This window comes from Lepisma saccharinum, chromosome 1 (assembly GCF_977018435.1).
Source record: "Lepisma saccharinum chromosome 1, izLepSacc3.1, whole genome shotgun sequence".
Lineage (NCBI taxonomy): Eukaryota > Metazoa > Arthropoda > Insecta > Zygentoma > Lepismatidae > Lepisma > Lepisma saccharinum.
The window spans coordinates 92,264,629-92,270,686 of record NC_139229.1 but is presented as its reverse complement, the minus strand read 5'-3'; the positions used below and the strand labels follow the sequence as shown (position 1 = coordinate 92,270,686).

General features: G+C 39.7%; 2 protein-coding genes across 2 annotated transcripts in view; one reads left to right on the top strand and one right to left on the bottom strand.

Annotated features, from left to right (window-relative positions):
- The window catches only part of LOC145997763 (protein FRA10AC1 homolog), a 120,087-nt gene that overhangs the window by 111,407 nt on the left and 2,622 nt on the right, over window positions 1–6,058 (bottom strand). The window lies entirely within an intron of this gene.
- Window positions 4,503–6,058, top strand: part of LOC145997731 (beta-1,4-glucuronyltransferase 1-like) — a 78,557-nt gene continuing 77,001 nt past the window's right edge. The window contains exon 1 of the mRNA XM_083134637.1: window positions 4,503–4,760. The gene's annotated coding sequence lies outside the window, so the exon portion shown is untranslated. The remainder of the gene's footprint in view (window positions 4,761–6,058) is intronic.

The following is a 6,058-nucleotide window of genomic DNA, read 5'->3' as shown; positions in this document are numbered from 1 at the left end:
ACGCCAGGGGTTCTGGCTTCTCATCCTGGCCTGGTGTACTTCGTGAGTGTCCCTTCATCAATTCCATCATATCATGGACTCATTCTCATCTTAGCGATTAGCTAAAAGTGGAAGAAAAGCGACGCTAAATGACGGAAGTCAATCAATCAATTGTGATCGAGTGAGAGAAAGTATATCTGCTTCTGCAGCTATTTCAAACCCAACGTATCATAAGCTCCCATACTTTAAGGATGACGATGGATTTGGTTTATCTTACTTCGCTTTTCTGCCACTTTTGACTAAAGGAGGATGAGCGATGAATTATACTGATGAGATACAAAGAACGCCCAGACCAGGATTCTAACGCGAGACTTCTGGCGTCATAGAGCGTTGAGTTAATATAGGAGGGGGTGTAAGGGTACATTTGGAGCCAAAATGACTATAAATTGGATCTTTTTGAAAAATTTAAAGGGTATTGAGTAAATTTCGGGAGAGGGGTGTATGTGGCTAAATCACCCGCATCCTTCACACCGTTGTTATTGCCTTACGAATCCTTCACAAGAAGGACGGATCAACAGAGGGATGCGACTTTCAAATCGAGAATTGTCGCATTCCTGATGAATTCAATGAACGCGTAGATATTAAAATGGAAAAAGATTTCGGCCAGACGAACCAATCCATCGTTGAACTCTTTCTACTTTCTTCCTATGCCTTTCTCCGCTTTCACTGTGCTCCCGTCTGTCCAAGAAGAGCGCGCTTTCTTCTAAAAAAAGGGACCGATGAAGTGTTGCCATCTTTTCGCTCAAAATTTCCCATAACAGGTTGCACATTTCCCCACGTTCTCTCTCATTTCCCTCCGTCTTGAGTAATTGGAACTCAAAGGTTACGCAAGGTAATTATGGTAAACTTACCGTAGCAGCCGGAAAAATGCTGAATGTTTCTTTAAAATTGTACATGCAGTAAAAAATATAAACAAATATGAATATTTCAATTAGAGAAAGTTGTACTTGTTTCCCAATATTTAATTCTCACTTGTACCGACCACCGTGGCGGAGTGGTTAGTACAGCACGCTATGACGTCAGGGGGGTCCCGGACAGTGGCGGATCCAGAAGTTACAGTTGGGAGGGGCGTAATTCATTCGGATGCCTCACGTCACCGCACCGAGGATCAATTCTAACTTGTTATACATATACAAACAACATATTATACTGTGAAGGAGCCAAGTTGGTTTCATGTTCTAGCAATTAGAGTATTACTTTGCAAAAATAGAGGTCAAGGGCTGAAATAGATGGTTATTATTAGATCCCGGATTTTTGTGTAATATCAAAGTACAAAATATGTACATCAATATGTAACAATAATTGATCAAATATGTACTAAAAATGTATTATCAAAATAATATCTAGCTATATATGTAGTATTAAAGAATGTGTAATATTAATAATAATAGAGTATCCAATCAATTTCAAGAATTCTGCTAGATATATATTTTCTTTCAACATATTCGACATAATTTTAAGGACATAAGTTGTTAAAATTAAAATTTGTATAAAATTTATAAACTCAAATAAGCACATCGAAGTGTACATATTTAAGAAACCAATTTTGTCAACTCAATTACTTTTCATATCGCAAATTATTGTAGAACATGTAAATATAGGGGCAGATTCAAGAATAATTAATGAATACAGGCCTTACTTGCATTTTGTTACAGAGTGAACCACTAGGTACTTTTGCATGTTTTCAGCTGTCCTACACTGCCATCAATCAGAAAGAACAATTAAAATACATATCTACTTTTGCACTTTTTGTACAAGGGAACATATTGTGTAACTCGCTACGTACAGGAAAGTAGCTTTCTTGTCCACTGATGCCAAGTTTCTAGGTGTTTTGGATAAATCTAAAAACAGGACGAAAATACGTAACCAGAAAGGGGGGGTGGGGGAGAAACTCCAGCATGTTTTGATAAATAACAGTTCCCGTGTTTTTTTTTGGGGGGGGAAGGGGGGTTCATCTTGTCTTTCGACTTAGCAGTATATTTTAGGTGACCGTAACCTATGACCTATGCATCTCATTGATTAGAAAATATGACATCACATGAGCTACAAATTGTCTTCGTCATGTTTCAGAGATCGAAAATATAGGGAAAAAAGGACCAAGATAGTAAAAAATCGCAATATGTTGTTTTATGTAAAGTAAGTTAGCAAATATGTAAAATGTGTAATATCCTGGCAAATATGAAAAAAATATGTAACATAAAACTTATGCAAAATCATGACAGTTATATAATTCGTTGACATTTTCGTATTCAAGGTGTGTGCGTGGAGAAGGGAATAGAATATGTAATTACATACAAATCCGAGCTCTAGTTATTATTGTACATTGTTATCATAATTTCTCCTATTGCCACAATGTAAACTGAATGACCAGATATGAGAAATAAAGTGAATAAGCAAAGAAAACAAAAGCATGTTCCGTCAAGGAATCTCAGATCGATTCCATTTTGAAGCATATTCTTCAGTGGTTCGGAGCTAAATTTAAACTGTACTTTCAGTTCAGATTAGCCTATCTTGATAACAAGTTGACTTAAATTTAACTTTAAACAATATTGTCAAGCCTGTTAAACTTGGTGATAAAAGACGGAACATCCGAGTCTTCAAAAATATTGGATCATAATAATATATATACAAAAATTGGCAGTTGGGAGGGGCGATTGCCCTCTCCGTGGATTCGCGCCTGGTCCCGGTCTGGCCATGGGTGTTCTTTGTAAGTGTCCCTTCATCAATTTCATTATATCATAATTCATCCTAATCTTCGCGATTAGCCGAAAGTGGCAGAAATGCGAAGTAAGATAAAGGAAATCAATCAATTACTCATTTAGTTCTGACTAGTCATTTTTGGAACGCAGTCCACTCACATTCTGGCTGCCGAAGGTACCAAGTTAAAGAGTCCCAACCTGAGTATGAACGTTGTTACTTTGTAAGTATCTCTTGATCAATTTTATCTCATTTCATTCATCCTCATCGTTGCCCTTAGCCTGAAGGGGCAGAAAAAGGTTTAAATAAAAAATATGCCAATTCAGCACTTCACCCCTTGCTCTTGGAAGTGTCCATTGAGATTGTTCGTTTAATTAATAGGACTACACCAACACACTATTCTATATATTTGTAATAGTCTCTTGGAGTCGCAAATCTAGTCTATGTTGCAAAGATGTATACAATAGTTTGCACACCACACGTTGATTGATCCATTAAAAAAAGATAGGTTACTCCTGCGCATGTGCACACATGCCATGAAGGCATATTAGAGCTCCACATATTCTTGACCTCGGCCATAGTTGGGATGATGTGATAAGCATTAACCCCTCCCTCCAGGATTATCCCCAGGTATCCATTGATACGGGGCTGAGTGGGTCTCAGAGTCGTGCAGAAACAGGGAAATGGCTGGAAAAAATCCTGGTCGAGATCCCTACTACTTGTAATAATATACATAACATATTAATCAGAAACTGGGGTGCCGGGTTCGAATCCCGGCCTGAGCATGAGTGTTCTTTTTGAGTGTTCCTCCATCACTTGATATCACTCATCTTCCTCGCGATTAGCCAAAAGTGGAAGAAAACTGTCACTATCGAACTTACTGAGAGCCAAGTGTCACATTGGGGCCATACGGCTTTGACAGTATAACAGAAGATATCTATCCAGATTTTTCTATCTGGGAGGATGAAAGTTGGTATTTAGGGCGGGGGTGTAAGAGTATATGTGGAGCCAAAATGACCATAAATTGGACATTTGTGAAAAATTTAGGTGGTGTTGAGTTAAAAAATAACATGTATTACCTGAATTAAATCATCTTTTATCTCCTCTTTAATATCGGCTTCTAATTACTCGAATTAATTAATTCTGTAATTAAATTTTGAATATTACTTCACTTGGTTTCACAAATAAAATCAAGAACTTTACTTTTCGCGAACTGGTGTTATTCTGAACTGATGCATCATTCCCTGGTATGTCTACATCATCTGCATATACTAACAGCTGAGTGTTGCATTTAATTTTAGTCCATCATAAGTTTCTTCTACCTTCCTGACTTCCTATCCTACAGCTAGATGAAAAAGTATATGCGATAAAGAATCTCCTTGTTAGCCCATCGATTCCCGTTGGACTTGAACTGCAGTAGTTCAGACCTACCATAAACTAAAGGCCCAATCCCGATTAGATTACCAGAGCACAGAAATAGATTAATAAACAAACTGACGATGGAATACCCACACGTTGACTTGGACTCGACTGGCGTCCAAACAAGCAACGCTAACCACTCTGTCAACAGAACGAAGGTCCAACCGAGCCTTCGATCTAAATCAACGCATACAGAGTACCAGTTAATTTTTCCCCTCACACACAAAAAAATCCGATTCATTTTTCACTTCCGCGCGAAATTTCCCTCCCTGCAACACTGCTCCGAAGTAACTGGGCCACGGAAAGCGAAGAGAACTGGGGCAGGCAAGGCAGACGTTCGGAAGAGAGCGCGCTTTTCCATCCCTCCGCTGTCCATCTCCAGCGCGACGTCACATCCGGCGGTGCCGTTTCCCGCTTCCAGCGCCGGGAAGAAAAAGTCGCGCCAGTCGGAAGCGGAGATCGAGAGGGCCGGGCGAGTGAGTGGGTGGTTGCGGGACAAACGGATACGGAATCAACGATGCTTGCGATGGTGGATTTTGCGGAACGCTCCTGACGAGTTGTGCAAGCGGGAAAAACACACTTCCATGCTGAACATCTATTGCAAGGTAGGTGCAAATATAGCTATACTATTATTGTGGGGGAAAAAGTGACGGTTTAGCGTATTAGACATTAGATTCTGTTTCGTGCGAACTTCTGAATTGGCATACACGGAAGAACAAACAACACAGTGGCGGCGCCAGGATTAATCATTTAGGGGTAGGATGTCGAAAACAAGTATGCATGCATGTACAGTCACCTGCAACACTTTTGGGGGTGGGGGATGCCCACTCTGTGGCGTATTGGTCATTTCATTTTGGATGAAGGCTTTTTGGGTGTTCACATTTGTATGTTACCAGTCAGTAAACTAAACTTCTTGCGGTTCTAAGTAGCTACCGTTCCCTTAAAACACTGGTTCTATCCTAGGTCATTAAATCTTATGATAACATGTACACGTAGTTTAGAAATACTTAGTGTATTTACATTCTAGGAAAACCTAAACTCCTACACAAAAAGAACCATCGAACTAGTGACACCGAAAACTTGACCAGATCATCTATTGCCAAGTTCAAACTTAACGTCCACATAACCTACCCACAACTTCCTTATTGAACACTTTAATACATTGTCTCTGCTCGGTGAGGTTGGTCAGTTTCAGAATCGTGTCGACAAATCGACAAAGCTACATACTTTTCCGCCGGGAAATCTTTGATGACTGGAACATTAATGGACACGAACGATTTTTCAATTGTTTTTATTACATGCTTAAGAAATGGTATAATATGTGGTTTCAATCTAATTTTCTTTGAAGGGGATAAAAGCATCTCTGGCAGGGATAAAAACAAGTTTCTTTTGCCGGGGATATTTTCTTTCTTTCTTTTTGTGGGAGGGAAATCCCCGGCACCCCCTCCGTTAATTCGCACACTGACCGGCAATAGAAATGGGCACCTAGATCTGGAAATACTCTCTTCCCTACAAGGTGTTACGTGTGTTGCCTAACTTTACGGCGATAAGTGGATTTTGATAGCAGATTTTCAATGGCAACTTCTACCACCGCCGGAGAGTTATGCAACCGTTTTGCAGGAAAGCTAGTATTTCCCAGATTTAGGTGTCCCATTTTTATTGTCGGTGACTGTACGCTTAAGTCGCTGCATGAAATACCAATCAACTTTTAGTAGGGATCTATGAAAGTTAAGGCAAGGAAACTGAAGAATACTAGTGACTTGCTCCATTTTTGTTTGAATTTTCCGCAACCACATGTTTAGAAATTTGAAACAAACAAATCTTGTTCAAGGCAGGCATATATTGCGTCCATAGGCGAACGCAGCAGTTTTCTATGAGGAGGGGGGGGGGAGTTCAATCAAAT